This window comes from Gossypium hirsutum, chromosome A06, assembly GCF_007990345.1.
Source record: "Gossypium hirsutum isolate 1008001.06 chromosome A06, Gossypium_hirsutum_v2.1, whole genome shotgun sequence".
Taxonomy (NCBI): domain Eukaryota; kingdom Viridiplantae; phylum Streptophyta; class Magnoliopsida; order Malvales; family Malvaceae; genus Gossypium; species Gossypium hirsutum.
Window position 1 is genome coordinate 14,028,422 of NC_053429.1, and position 16,735 is coordinate 14,045,156.

At 36.8% G+C, this 16,735-nt stretch overlaps 2 non-coding genes across 2 annotated transcripts; both read right to left on the reverse strand.

Annotated features, from left to right (window-relative positions):
- Positions 1 to 8,954: 8,954 nt before the first annotated feature.
- Positions 8,955 to 9,060, reverse strand: LOC121231257 (small nucleolar RNA R71). The gene has a single exon (XR_005929321.1). It is a non-coding gene; the product is annotated as a small nucleolar RNA R71 (small nucleolar RNA).
- A 6,147-nt stretch (positions 9,061 to 15,207) lies between these two features.
- Positions 15,208 to 15,314, reverse strand: LOC121231207 (small nucleolar RNA R71). Its single transcript, XR_005929273.1, has one exon. It is a non-coding gene; the product is annotated as a small nucleolar RNA R71 (small nucleolar RNA).
- Positions 15,315 to 16,735: the final 1,421 nt, after the last annotated feature.

Below are 16,735 nucleotides of genomic sequence, written 5' to 3' on the forward strand. Positions count from 1 at the left end.
AATATGTATAAATTATGGCTTATCAGACGTCTTTCCTGAAGACCGACCTGGGTTACCTCCAGAATGTGAAGTGAAGCTTGGGATTGAGCTCCTTCCTGGTACAGCTTCAGTGTCCATCGCCCCTTATAGAATGGCACCGAAATAGCTTGGGGAGCTTAAGGCCCAAATTCAAGAGTTACTGGATCGTGGGTTCATCCAACTGAGTGTGTCTCCGTGGGGAGCACCAATCTTGTTTGTGAAAAAGATAGATGGATCATGCGAATGTGCATTGATTACAGACAACTGAATAAGCTGACCATCAAGAAAAAGTACCCTTTGCTAAGGATTAATGATCTGTTTGACCAACTACGAGGAGCATCGGTATTCTTTAAAATAGATCTTTGATCGGGGTATCACCAATTGAGGGTTAAGGAGGCTAATGTGCTCATGACGGCGTTTAGGACTCGTTATGGTCATTACGAGTTCCTAGTAATGCCATTTGGACTGAGGAATGTATCGGAAGCTTTCATGGATCTGATGAATCTAGTGTTCCAACCTTATCTGGATCAGTTTGTTATAGTATTTATCGATGACATACTGGTGTATTCGAGGATTGAAGATTAACATGATGAACATCTCCGAATAGTTCTTCAAATTTTGAGGGAGAAACAACCAAACGCCAAGTTTAGCAAATGGTAATTCTAGTTACGTGAGGTAACGTTTCTTACTCATGTGGTATTTGTTGAGGGGATTAGGTGTAACAGCCCAAAATTGACCCTAGTCGGGAAGTGGTTTCGGGACCACAAAATCGAGTCATAAAAATAATTAATTTTCATATTCTATGCTTATTATGTGTGTACATGAGTATGTGGAAGTTTCATTCTCAAATTTTTCCAATTGCATGAGAAATTATTAAATAGGGATCGATATGAGACATGGTGAAAATATGATAGGCTAATTTAAAATGGTCTATTAATGCATGTTGTGAAAATGATGGGTTTGCATGTCAAATTACCCAAAATTTGAGCTAGTGGTTGGCCATGCTATGGGTGGAAACATGTTGGGAACATGTTGGCCTAGTGAAGTATGTAGGAAAAAAATAAAATAAGGAGTATGGGTAATAAAGAAAGGAAAAACAAAAAAAAATGAGTGGTTGTTTCCCCCCCATTGCCGTGAGCTAAAGAAAGGAAAAGAAAAACTTGTTCATCCTTTTTCATCCTCTTTTGACCGAAAATTCTAAGGGAGGAGGAAGGAGTTCTTGCTTCATGTTTGGTTTGGAAGAGAATTAGGAGGAAGTTTGGCCATGCATGTAACTAGATTGAGGTATGTTTGATATTATTCTTTGAGATTCATGTATATTTTAAGTTGTAAGTTTGAAATCTACCTAGCCATGGTTCAAACTTTGTTAAATGATGGAGATGATATTCGGCCATGCATGTTACATTCTTGGTTGGTATTTTGATGTTTGATGTTGTGGTGATGAGGCATGAAGATGAGTTAAGATTCGGCCTAGGTGGAGTTTGTGTTAATGCCATTGCATGCTAAATATGAAGCTTGTTAATGATGAATGTGATGGTGGATTGATGATTCTTGAATCTCTTTTTTTTAGCATTTTTGAGTGAGCACATATGTGCATTGGTTGCTAGATGGGGAAGAATCGGCTAGCAAGTTGTGTGCTAAGGCCGAATATAATTTTTGTAGGTTAATGAGTAATGCATGTGCTAAATTGATGGAAAGGGAGAGGATGCTTTACTAGTGTATAAATGATATAAAGATTTTAGAAATTATTTTTGCTTAGGTGTATGTATGATTAGGTATATTCGGCCATATGAGTAAATATATAGATGATGTTAAATTTGATTATGTATAATGGGCCATATAGGGTACACATTGTGATATTAACTTTGATTCTCTATAATTGATCAAGTGGGTGATTAGTAAGGGTGATTGCCGAATATACTAACATACATATGCATGTGTAATTGGATTGTAAATATTTAGCAAGGCGGTTAAACTAGTTGATTTATTGATTAAGCTCAAGGAGTTAAAGGAGGAGAATCGAGCAAAGGCAAAGAAAAGATCATCGAGTAGCCGAGTTGGAACCATCTTACCCAACACAAGTAAGTCATTAAGCATATCTTTGGTATTGATTTAAAGGATCATAATACCTATACCATTGTGTTTAATGAGATGAAATGTATACAAATGTATATGTAAGTAGAGATGAAATTTGTCGAATGTAAAAAGGAAGTGAAGCCTATTGAGTGGCTGGTTTTCGGCACTAAGTGTGCGGGCAATAAGTGTTCACGGTCATGAGATTGGCACTAAGTGTGCGGGTTTAAATTGTACAGCACTAAGTGTGCGAGTTTAAAGTACATGGCACTAAGTGTGCGCGGTTGATTATTAAGCACTATGTGTGCGAACCCAATATATATTTTCTATAAATTATTTACATTAAGGGTATGACTTTACCGAGTCGATTTTGGACAGCGGAAAAGGTAAGTGTGCGAACTTGAAATGCATGGCACTAAGTGTGTGAGTTTAAAGTGCATGGCACTAAGTGTGCGCGGTTGATTATTAAGCACTATGTGTGCGAACCCAATATATATTTTCTATAAATTATTTACATTAAGGGTGCGACTTTACCGAGTCGATTTTGGACAGCGAAAAAGGTAAGTGTGCGAACTTGAAATGCATGACACTAAGTGTGTGAGTTTAAAGTACATGGCACTAAGTGTGCGCGGTTGATTATTAAGCACTATGTGTGCGAACCCAATATATATTTTCTATAAATTATTTACATGAAGGGTGCGACTTTACCGAGTCAATTTTGGACAGCGGAAAAGGTAAGTACCTTGAGTTCATGGCTAATAGGCGCTATGTTTATATTTGGAGTTGAGCTTGGTAAGTTTTGAACCTATGTGACGATTATAGTTGAAGTCACGTACATAAGGTTCATTGTGGAATAGGTGAAAGTTCGTTTAATTGTATGATTATAACGAAAATAAAATGATGTATGAAAGGCCAATGTAGGACTTGGTATGAGATTGAACCATAGGGTTTAAGGAACTATGGTATAGTTTGGTATGGATGGAGTACTTAACCTCATTTCATTGTTTCCTGTTGTGATAATTTTATTAATGGATGGTTGTGGAATGCTTATGGCTTACTGAGTTATATACTCATTCGGTGTTTGCTTGTCACCTATTCTAGGTTTCTTGGAGTCGTCTCTTTTTGCGTGATCATGCCGTCGTCGAAGTCATCACACCGGCTAGCAACCTTTGGTATTTTCTTCTTAGTTGGTCTAAGAGAACATTTCGGCATGTATAGGCTAATATGTTTTGTTGAAGTTTGGTATGTAAACTTTTAGCCATGCGAAAATGGCATAATGTTCGGTTGAATTTGGTTCTAATGTTGGGTCGTAAGTCTTGGTAATACGATTTTTATGCCATATGTCATGGTTGATTATTTTGGTGTTAAAATTCATGATATGGAAATAGTGTAGTAGGGGGATGTTTGACAATGATTAGCCTTTGGCATGGCTAGTCATGATCATAATTTGTGATATGTATGACGAATTACTAGTTAGATCAAGGAGAAATCAAGAAATGGGCATAGTTGCTTTCATAACAGATGCTGGCAGCAGCAGTGACGTGAGATTGAAAAATCACTAAAAATAGTAGGAGTGGAATTAATTGATGAATAAATTATGTATTCGAAGCTCGATGAGTCTACTTTCATATAGAAGCAACGAAAAGATCATATGGACAGTATGTTAAGAGATATTCAGGTTCTCGTGGGACAGGGCCAGAACGGTTTCTGGATTCCCTATTCCGACTTTGGAAATTCATTATAAATTAACCAGAGATAATTAGGAGTCATATCATATATGGATAGATTCCTCTCTGAGTCTAGTTTCTATAGAAACAAACGGCATCAGCATTGAAGCTCTGTGTAGGGAGATATCCAGGTCGTAATGCGCAAAGGTCAGTGTAGTCGATCCCTGTAACATGGGAGACTTTGACTAATAAACTGTACTAATTGGCCCCACCAAAAATTCTAGAAAAAAATATGTAGATGGGCATATGAGTCTAGTTTCAGGGAAAAATCACGAAACTGATTTTCGAGTTGTGAAACTCAAGATATGATTTTTAAAGCGACTAGTATGCAGATTGGCAGTGTCTGAGAAATATTTTTATAAAGGGTTTAAAGTCTGTTAACACCTCGTGTTCGACTCCGGTGTCGGTCTCGGGTTCGGGGTGTTACATTAGGGTTCATCATCGAAACGTTGAGGCAGTGTTGGACTAGAAACCGCCTAAAGCAATATCTGAGATTCACAGTTTCTTAGAATTCGTGGGGTATTATAGACACTTTGTAGAGGGGTTTCCACTAATTGTTGCGCCCTTAACTAAGCTGCTACGTAAGGGTGTGCCATTTTAACTAGATTGATGCACAGTAAGAGAGCTTTGAGAAGCTTAAGAAAGTACTGACTGAGGGCCCTGTCTTAATATAGCCAGAGTTTGGGAAGGAGATCATTTTGTACAGCGATGCATCACATATCAGTTTGGGATGTGTGTTGATGCAAGAGGGTAAAGTGGTAGCGTATGTGTTTCGACAGCTTAAGACTCATGAGACGAAATATTTGACCCATGACTTGGAGTTAGCTAGGGTGGTATTTACAGTGAAAATCTGAAGGCATTACCTGTACAGTGAGAAGTGTATCATCTACACGGATCACAAAAGCCTCAAGTATCTCCTCACTCAGAAAGAGTTAAATCTTAGGCAGCATAGATGGATTGAGATACTTAAGGATTATGACTGTACGATCGAATATCATCCTGGGAAAGCTAATGTGGTGGCTGACGCATTGAGCCGTAGAGCCATGATTGATCTGAGGGCGATGTTTGCTTGCATTAGTTTTTTTGACAATGGTAGTTTATTGTTAGATGTCCAAGTGAAACCATTGTGGATTGAATAGATTAAGAATAGACAGTTGGAGTATGAGTCATTGGGTCTTCGATTCTGTCAGGTCGAATATGGTAATACTGTGTATTTTGGGCTGAACAGTGAAGGGGTACTCTATTTCTGGGGTAGAATTTGTGTACCTAAGGATACTGATTTGAGGTAGTCTATACTGCGAGAGGCACATAGTAGCCTCTATGCTATGCACCTAGGTGGAAATAAGATGTACAGAGATCTTCGTGAGATATATTGGTGGCCGGGTCTTAAGTGTGAGGTTACCGACTTTGTGAGGAAATGTCTAACTTGCCAGCAACTTAAAGCGAAACATTAGTTGCCTTCTGGGTTGCTGCAGCCAGTTAAGATTCCATTGTGGAAGTGGGAAAGAGTAACTATGGACTTTGTGAGAGGGCTACCCTTAACATCTACTAAGAAGTATTCGTTACGGGTCATCGTGGATTAGTTGACCAAATCTTCCCATTTCATACCGGTTCGCATTGACTATTTGTTACAGAAACTGGCTAAGTTGTATGTATCCGAGATAGTGAGCTTGCATGGGATACCAATTTCCATAATATCTGACAGAGATCCTCGCTTCACGTCTCGATTCTGGAAGAAGTTACATGAAGCTTTGGGTACACGGTTGGACTTCAGTACTGTGTTCCATCCTCAAATAGATGGTCAGTCAAAGAGGGTGATTTAGATATTGGAAGACATGTTAAGGAGTTGTGTGATTGACTTCTGAGGCAGTTGGGAGGACTACTTGCCGCTAGCAGAGTTTGCTTACAACAATAACTACCAGTCTAGCATACAGATGGCACCTTATGAAACACTATATGGTCGTAGCTGTTGCACTCCTTCATGTTGGACTGAGTTGGGTGAGCAGCGTGTTCTAGGCCCTTGGCTAGTATCTGATATCGAGGATAAAGTTAGATTAATTCGGGATCAATTGAAGGCAGCATCAGACAGACAGAAGTCATATGTGGATCTGAAACGTAAGGAAATTGAGTATTCTGTGGGAGATTTTGTCTTTCTCAAGGTCTTGCCATGGAAGAAGGTACTGAGATTTTGGCATAAGGAGAACTTGAGCCCATGGTTTATAAGGCCTTACTGCATACTGAGATGGTAGGACCAGTTGCCTACCAGTGAGAGCTACCTCCGAAATTAGAATGGATTCATGATGTGTTCCACGTCTCTGTGCTGAGACACTACCACTCTAATTCTACACATGTTGTACTGGTTGAGGAGATTGAAGTTAGACCATATCTTACTTTTGAGGAGAAGCCAGTCCAAATTTTGGATCGAGATGTGAAAGTCTTGAGAAGGAAATAAATCCCATTAGTGAAAGTTCTATGGCGGAACCACATTTCTGAGGAGGCTACGTAGGAACCTGAGGAGGCGATGCGTTAACAATACCCTCACCAATTCTGACAAGTAAATTTTAAGGCTAAATTTTTTTTAAGGAGGGTAAAATTGTAACGCCCCAAACCCCAAATCCCTGATAAATTTTTTTCTGTGTGTTTGTGACATGAAAGTATGTCTGGCTCAGTGGTTGTGTGCTCAGGAAATGTCTGGGAAGTTATAGGTTCAAGCCTTGGCTTCCACAAAAATTTTACTTTTAAGGATTAAACCTTTATCTTAGGTCAGTAGGGTTATAAGTTTATTTTGGTAAAAACATGACAGAATATGCCTGTTGGTCTAGTGGATAGTGGCGTGTGAAGTGTGCTACTGGTTTGAGGTTCGAATCCCTGCTTATGCAAATGGAGATTATTTTACTGGTGGCAGTGGGAGGAATTTGTGTTTGACTGAAACACCAAGAGTTTGAACAGATTTGAAAGGGGTTCTTGTTAGCCGAATCTAAGGTGATAGATGGGAGGAAATTAAGGAGAAAATCGAGCAAGTTTGAATTTGGAGGAGAGTCGTGCTGGGTTTGAACTCTGGCACTTATTGTTTCGGTTGTATCGAAATATTGGGGAGGTGTTTTGTGTGTTGAAGGCTAACTGAATCTGATGAGTTCATTTGGTCAAAAATTTGGCTATAGTAAATGAGTGATGAAATTGGTTCTGCTTCGGGTACCGGTTTGTGTTAGCTAACTGAGTGTCGACTTCGTTCTTGATAAACCGTAATTTCTACATATTTCTATCACATGCTTAGCACATTTTATGGATGATTTTTCCTTAAAATTGGTGAATTCGATGCTCCTAATGCCTTAATACAATTGTTTTATACTTAGGCGAGCATAGGAGAGCGAAAGGAACGAGAAACGAGCCAAAAATAGAGAAAATGGGCCAGCGTACGTAATCAACACGGCCTAGACCTCCTCACACGGGCAGACCACATGGCCGTGTCAATTTGGCAGAATTGAAGCATGACTCACACGGGTGGACCACACGCCCGTGCCTATTTAACAGGCTTGACAATGGCCTATAAATACACCCTAGAGGAGGAGGAAAAAGGGGCACACAGAGAGGGAAGCAGGGAACTGTTCAAGGAAAGCCGATTGATCCATCTCAGAAGCTGGATTCATCATCAAGACTGAAGATCTCCCCTCAGTTTCCCTTCAGGAGTTTTGGGTTTTTCTTTATGTTTCATATTCATTATTCTTCTGAGGTGTTTACCTTTTTAGTTATGAACTAAAACCCCTAATTACCTAAGGGGAATGAAACCTAAGACAGATCTTGTTATTATTATCTGGATTGTATGATAAATATTTGACTTGTTCTTAATTATGTGTTCTTAATTTTTGTTTTGATATTCTAGGATATTGATTCAAGTTAAGCTTTTATTCAGAGGAGGAATAAACCCTGTCTAAGAGTACATTTGTCAATTAAACAGAGTTGGTTGCGCGCCTAGAGATAGGGTGACAAGATTTTTCCGGATTAGGGTGAAACCTAATAAGGAGATCCATAGATCGAGTTAATGCAACCCTAGGGAGTTAATTTGAAAGAGATTTCAATTATTCAACCTAGGGTTAGATGTTGTTAGTCTCGAGAGGTATAATAATATAAGTTAGGGATTTCTACTGATCAAGTCAAATGAATAAATCGCCTGATTTAGAGTCAAATAACCAGTGAAGTCTAGGTGGATTTTTTTCTTTAGGTATTGTCTCAATCAATCGAGTTTTCCAAAAGTAATTCCCCAATTCTATTTTCTGTGAATTCCTAGTTTAGTTAATTAGTTAGTTAAAACAAACCCCATTATTCTTAGGCTAGATAATAAAAAGACAGTCATTACTAGTACTTTTAGTTCCTTTGGGTTCGACAATCCGATCTTGCTAAAGCTATACTATTGTTCGATAGGTACACTTGTCTTTGTCGTTGCCAGGGAACTAAAATATTAGGAACACTCAATTTTTATTACTTTAGCGATTTTGCTTTTATTACAATTTAAATTTTTTTTTTCTAATTCTTCATTTATTTTCTTCAGGCAAATTTTTTATAGTTTATGACTAGAAGAAACCCGTCAGGACCATTACTTTTTGACAATGAGATCGATCGCACAGTTCGCAGAAACAAAATAAATAAGGTGAAGCTTAAGGTACATGGAGAATAAGCAAGAAGACGATATTCAAACCCCAACCGAGGAGATGGCTGAAAACCAAGAAAATTCGCTACCCCCTACAATTGCTGTTAATCAAAATCCTGCTCCGCGCACTATGTATGATTATGCTAAACCTAATTTAACAGGAACTGAGTCAAGTATAGTTAGACCTGCTATTGCTGCAAATAATTTTGAACTGAAACCTAACACAATTCAAATGATACAACAGTTTGTTCAGTTTGATGGTTTGGAGGACGAGGATCCCAACGCTCACTTGGCAAATATCCTAGAATTTTGCGGTACATTTAAAATCAATGGCGTTTCTGATGATGCCATACGTCTTTGATTGTTTCCCTTTTTGTTAAGAAATAAGGCTAAACAATGGTTGAACTCGTTACCACGAGGGTCAATCACTACGTGGGAACAAATGACCGAAAATTTTTTATTAAAATATTTTCCACCGGCTAAAACAACCAAATTACATAATGATAACTCTTCTTTTGTGTAGATGGATTTAAAAACACTCTACGATGCATGGGAGAGATATAAGGACCTTTTACGAAGATGCCCTCACCATGGGTTACTGCTTTGGCTACAGGTTCAAACGTTCCATAATGGCCTGAATCCTTCGACCCGGCAGATGATTGATATAGCCACTGGAGGAGCTATCATTAATAAGACACCTGAGGTGGCTTACGAATTTATTGAGGAGATGTCACTGAATAACTATCAGTGGCAAGTGATGAGAACAAAGTCGACGAAAGCAGCCAGTGTTTTCAACCTAGACGCAGTTACTATGCTATCTAACCAAGTAGAACTCTTAAATAAAAAAATTTGACGATTTGTGTGGCTCTACTCAGGTACATCCAGTGATAAGGTGCGATTCGAATGGAGGAGGAGCATGTACAGAGTATCAACCCTTCAACCCTAGCATCGAGGAGGAACAAGTCCAATATATGGGTAACTGTAACTCTAGATCCCAAAATAACCCATATAGTAACACTTATAATGCAGGTTGATAAATGCCAAATTATACATAGTTTTACCCCAAATACTTAGCATATTTATGGATGTTTACTACTAAATTTGTGGATTTTGGTGCTCTTAATCCGGTTATTTCATGTTTTGTACTCAGAAGAGCACCAAGAGTCAAAAGGAGCCAAAAACGAGCTAAAAAGGTACAAAACAGACCAAATCGAGAAGATCACACGGCCTAAGCCTTGCCATACGGGCTGCTCACACGCTTGTGTCCTTCGAAGGTGTCGACCAAGGCTCTCACGATTCACACGGCCTGGCCATTGACTCACACGACGTGTATAATTTAACGGATCGAACACGGCCAGGCAATCACGTCACACGGCCGTGGCACACGGGCATGTCCCTTTTTCAAAGAGTGGTATTTTACACGGAAAAGGATACTTAGGGAGGAATAAAGCTAATCCAAAGCCTATATAAACACCCTAAGTGTGACCTAATAAGGGGGCCTCTTCCAGAACTTTTCTGGAATACAGAACCACACGCTAAGAATTACTTGAAGAAAGCCAGACGATCCATCCCAAAAGCTGAGCTACTCCAAGACTGAAGATCTCTTTCAGAATTCCTTCAGGGGTTTTAGAGTTTTCTTCATGTTTTGTTATTTCTATAATTTTGAGATGTACTCTTATTTTATTATGAACTAAACCCCTTAGATACCTAAGGGGGATAAAACCTATGATGGATCTTGTTATTATTATCTGAACTGTATGATAAATACTTGATTTGTTCTTAGTTATGTGTTTTTAATGCTTGAGTTAATATTCCGGGTATTAATTCATGATTTTATGTGCTTATGCTGAGGAGGAATAGACCCTACCTAAGAGTATATTTGGCATAATTAAGTGGAGTTGATCAAACGCCTAGAAATAGGGTTGCGAGATTTTTCCGGATTAGGGTGGAACCTAATATAGGAGTCTATAGAGTGATTTACTACTTCCCTAGGGGTTTTAATTAAGAAAGAAATTTTGATTAATTCAACTAAGGGTTAGACGTTATTAGTCTCGAAAGGGATAATAACATAGGTTAGGGAATCTCACAGATCAAGTCAAGTGAATAAATCGTCCGATTCAGAGTCAGATAACAAGTGAAATCTAGGTGGATTCCTCCTTGGATGTCGTATTTATCAATTGCTTTTCTTCAAGTCTTTTTCCAAATTTTCTCTTTGCTTTAATTAAATTAGTTAATTAGTTTAGATAATTAGTTTAATAAACAAACACTTTTATTCTTAGGCTAGATAATAAAAAGATAGTTATTACTAGTACTTTTGGTTCCCTTGGGTACGATATCCCGGTCATGCCATTACTATACTATTGTTCGATAGGTGCGCTTGCCTTTTCGTCGTGATAATAGTTAGTCTAGGTTTGATCTTCATTTTAAATATTTATTACTTGTTACGAATCACGCGATCAAGTTTTTTGTGTCGTTTTCGGGGATCTGAAATATTAGGAACACTAAATTTTTATTACTTTAGCCATTTATTTTTCTTTCAATTTAATTTAATTTAATTATTATTATTATTTATTAATTTACTAATTCTTTCTCTTGACAAGTTTTTATAGTTTATGACTGTAATAGCCCAAAATTGGGTCTAGTTGGAACAGAGGTTTCGGGACCACAAAATCCAAGAGAGAAATAATTATTTTATGATTATTTTGAGGTCTATGATATGATTGCATGATTGTGTGAAAATTTCGAGAAGAAATTCTATGCATAAAGTGCTCAATTTGAAGTTAGGGACTAAATTGAATAAGTTGCAAAACTTGTATTCTAGAAGTTTCTAGTATGAAATTGCTTTGAAATATTAATTAGGAGGTCTCAAATAGAAATTTGACCAATTTCTAAGTGATGGACAAAAATTAGACATGGATGGAATTTTTGAAAGTTTAGTAAGGAAGGGCATTTTGGTCATTTGGTAATTAAAAGAAATAAAAAGGGAAAATAAAGCCAAAATTGACTCATCTTTTTCATGGAGGCCGAAATTAGCATGGGGGAAACCATGGCTAGAGTTTTCTAGCTTTCCAAGCTCAATAGTAAGTTCGTTCTAACCTCGTTTTTCAAGTTCTTTACGTTTTTGGGATCCCGGTAATTTGATTAAGCTTATTCCAGTAATAATTTAAGCTAGGGTTCATATTTGGAAAAATACCCATAGGTGAAATGTGTTTATTTTGTTGTTTTATGATACAATATGAGGATTTAAATTATGTTAGACAACTTGTGGTACTCGATTTTGAGTGAAAACGAGTAAAAGGGATTAATTGGTAAAAATACCTAATAGTCATAAGTATATGTTAGACTGAGAATTTGATGTTGCCATAGAAGGGAAAAGTGATCAGCATGTCATAAAACATAAGAATAGGGGATGAAGTTTAATTTCCGAGCCTAGGGGTAAAAGTGTAAATATGCAAAAGTTTAGGGGCAAAATTGTAATTTTTCAAAAGTTTGAGTTAAGGACTGTTTTGAACAGTACATTAATTAAATAAGTAAAATATGATGTTTTAGATCTCGAAAAAAGAGATTTGAACCTAGGATGAGAGAAAAATCGAAAATTGGGAAAGTTGGTAAAATGATCGTTTTAGTATCGAGATAAGTTCAAATGTATAATAAGCATTAATTTATGCATGTTTCAATGTAAAATTGATATATTTATTATAATTTTTGAGGTGTTATGTAAGTTGGTATGATAATAATACAACAATAATGCTGTAATTTATATTTGAAAGTTAAATGTAGTGAATTAATTGAATTATGGTAAATTAAATGATTATGGTGCCAAGTTTATGAACTGATTTAAAAATATGTCTATGGTACATGAAGTGCATTGAATTATCATACATAAATGTGATTTCTATGATTATGGATATTATGGGAACTTGTAAGTTCATATGATTTTTAATAAGGCAATGTGTAATTTAATGTTATTGCCTTGATATTAAATGAGATGTAAGTTTATATGTAAGTAATACATCAATATTACTTGTATTATGATATTTTATAATAATATTGGAAATATGTTTGTGGATAATTACTTGATTGGTGAAATTGTTGGAAAAGAGAGAGAAATCCCGGTTGAACCTTCGGAAAGATTGGATGATACAGTTAGTATGTAGCTAGGTCACATGTATGGTGCTGAGTGCACATCATGTGTACAAGAGAGCTACAAGACATTATGATGTAGCTAGGTCGCATGGGTGATAGTATGTGCACACTATGTAGACAAGAGAGCTACGGGATATATGTAGCTAGGTTGCATGCGTGGTTCCAAGTGAATGACACCATGTAGACAAGAGAGCTACGAGATAAATTGGCTAGGTCACATGGGTGGTACTGAGTGTTCACCATGTGTACAAGAGAGCTGAACTATATGATGGGTGGAGCTATGTGCTGAAACCACCAAGTATCGAGGATTGATCCGAAGTGTTCAACGGAAGACTCTATGTATTGCTTTGTGAGTTTTGTGATGAATAAGTGCAGGAACTTGGTTATGTGAATGATGTGTTCATTATGTGACCAGGATGTGGTAAGGTTATAAACAAGTAAGTTATACATGAGGATGATTTTATGGCGACCTTGTGATCATGGGCCTATACTTGTGATGTATGAAATGTGGTGAAAATGATTTGTGATATGTATGTTAAAATGAAGTTAATACAAAGAATGTGTGAAAGAGTGAATTAGCAATAAAACTGTTTTGGACAGTAGCAGTGACGTGATCTTTAAAAATCAAAAAAAATATTAGAAATTGAATCAGAGACTGAATGAGATATCAAATTAATGTTTAGTGAGTCTATTTTCATATAAAAGAAATAGAGAAAGAAAAGGGGTTCTATACTTTGAGATATTTGTGTTTTTGTGTGACTGGTTCAGAATGATTACGTGATCCCCTGTTTTGACTTTGGAAAATCACAAAAATTTGGATAAACTAATTAGAGGCTTAAACTTATATTTTTAAAATTCCTAATGAGTCTATTTTCAAGATAAATCAACAAGAGCATTATCTGAGTTCTATACTGTGAGATAATTAATTTTTAGTGAAGAGAGGTCAGAACTGTCAGAATATGGAACAGGGGAAATTTTAATGAATAAACTGTACTAATTGGATAAACCAAAAATTATGAAAATTTTATGGTGGAAAGATATGAGAGTGTAGCTTCAGAGGAAATTTATGGATCTGAATTTGGAGTTCTGTAGCTAGAGTTATAAATAGGTAAGTGACTATGACTCGTGTAGATAGTTTGATGTGAGCATTTATTAGTAAATTGTGAAATCGTACTTACAAGAATGCTATATACATTAAGGATGTGGAATGGAGAGGAGGAGGAGGACAAAAAATATATGTGGAATACATGGAAACTATGGTATATGAAATATTGATGTAATGAAATCAATGATATGTGTTTATAAGAAAACAGAAAGAGAATGATATGTATCATGACATGTATATATATATGACTAGTCTCAATGTAATGCTTGCATGGTATGGAGTTGAATTAAAATGTTTTAGGAAAACATGTTATTTGCGCATCTGAATTATGGTATTTTATAAAGATATGTTCTAGTTTTAAATATGAATGTTTGATGATTAAGCTGAAGATATTTGGTAAGATGATAATCTTGGTATAAATGTATAAGTGGTACTATAATAAACAAGGTAAAATGAGTATGAGAGACACATGTATGATGATATAAAAATGCTATGTTTGTGGTTTAATTGAGAATATTTAATCATAAATGAATACCATGTTATATGCTTTTGATTTTGTATAAGTGTGTAAGAGATTAAGGCTGACCAAAGCTTGGAAAATAGCCTAGGTATATTCCACACAGGAAGAGACACGACCATGTGTCTCAGCCGTGTATGGAACACGACTTTAGGACACGGGCGTGTGGAGCCTTAAAGCATGAAATTTCCAACATTTTTGTAAGTTCTCGATTTAGTCCCGAACCCTTTCTAAAGTATGTTTTAGGCTTCGTAGACTCGAATATGGGACTATGTGTAAGTGAATGAACGGTTTGAAATATGAATGAAATTTTATGGCCCGTATTTTAGTTTAATATTTGTATATTTGTCTGGTAATGCCTCGTACCTTATCCCGGCCTCAGGTAGGGGTAAGGGGTGTTACAATGACTAGAAGAAACCCGTCAGGACCATTACTTTTTGATGAAGAAATCGATCGCACAGTTCATAGAAATCAAAGAGAAATAAGGCGTAGTTTACGATACACGGAGAACGAGCGAGAAGACGATACTTAACCCCCAACTGAAGAGATGGCCGAAAACCCAGGCGATTAGCTGCCTCCTGCAATTGCAACTAATCAAAATCCTGCTCCACGTACTATGTATGACTATGCTAAACATTCTTTAACAGGAACTGAGTCTAGTATAGTTAGACCTACTATTGCTGCAAATAATTTCGAACTAAAACCTAACACATTTCAGATGATACAGCAGTTTGTTCAGTTTGATGGTTTGCAGGATAAGGATCCCAACACGCACTTGGCGAATTTTCTTGAATTTTGCGACACTTTCAAAATTAATTGCATTTCTGATGATGTCATTTGCCTTTGGTTATTCCCTTTTTCATTGAAAAATAAAGCTAAACAGTGGTTGAACTCGTTACCACGAGGGTCTATCACTACTTAGGAACAGATGACCGAAAAATTCCTATTAAAATATTTTTCGCCGGCTAAAATGGCTAAGTTACGTAATGATATCTATTCGTTTGTGCAGATGGACTTAGAAACACTTTACGATGCATTGGAGAGATACAAGGATTTACTAAGAAGATGCCCTCACCATGGGTTACCTCTATGGCTGCAAGCTCAAACGTTCTACAATGGTGTGAATCCCTCGACAAGACAAATGATTGACGCAGCTGCTGGTAGAACCATCAACAATAAAACACCGGAAGATGCCTATGAATTTATATAGGAGATGTCACTGAATAACTATCAGTGGCAAGTTATGAGGACAAAGCCAACGAAAATAGTCGGCGTTTATAACATCGATTCAGTCACCATGCTCTTTAATCAGGTAGAACTTCTTAATAAAAAGATTAAGAATTTACTTGGTTTTAAGCAGGTACATCCAGTAATGAGGTGTGACTCAAGTGGCGGAGGTGTACATACAGAATACCAATCCTTCAATCTTACAACTGAAGAAGAACAAGTCAACTATATGGGTAACAATAACTTTAGATCTCAAAATAACCCATATAGTAATACTTATAATGCAGGTTGGAGGAACCACCCAAATTTCTCCTAGGGTGGTCAAGGGAATCAAAAGCCACAAAATCCTCAGGGTTTTCAACAACCACCTTATCAACAAGAGAAGAAACCAAACCTTGAAGAGATGCTTTCTAAATTCATCTCGGTGTCAGAAACCCATTTCCAAAATAGTGAGACAACGCTTAAGAATCAACAAGCATCGATCCAAGGACTCGAAACTCAGATAGGCCAGCTATCCAAACTAATCTCCAAACAGCCAAAAGGTAGCTTACCAAGTAACACTGAACCTAATCCGAGGGAACACCTCAATGCAATTAGTACTCCAAATAAGGTAGGATTCATTGTACCGGAGCTAGAATTCCAGAAAGACAATGCGATGAACAAAGGTTGAGAAGAGGTAAATGATGATGATACTAAACAGGTAAGTACGAATTATGAACCTCGTGTGCCTTATCCTAAAGTGATGACAAAAGACAAAATAGAAGAACAATTCGGTAAGTTTGTCAAACTCTTAAAGAAATTACATATTAACTTACCCTTTATTAAAGTTCTTTCGCAGATGCCCAACTCAGCAAAATTCTTAAAGGAACTTCTGAGCAATAAAAGGAAATTAGACGCTACATCACATGTGGAACTCAATGCAGTCTGCTCAACTATTTTAAAGAATGAGCTACCTAACAAATTGAAAGATCTAGGGAGTTTTACAATTCCTTGCTTAATTGGTAGTCTATCTGTGAATAATGCTTTAGCTGATCTAGGGGCAAGTATAAATGTTATGCCATATAAAATGTTTAAACGACTAGGTCTCAGTAAACCCAAACAGACTAGGATGAGCATACAATTGGCTGACAAAATAGTTAGATTTCCTAAGGGTATTATTGAAGATGTTCTCGTTAAAATTGATAAATTTATTTACCCAGTAGACTTTGTTGTCTTAGATATGGATGAGGATAACGAGGTACCTATAATTTTAGGACGACCATTTTTAGCAACTGCCA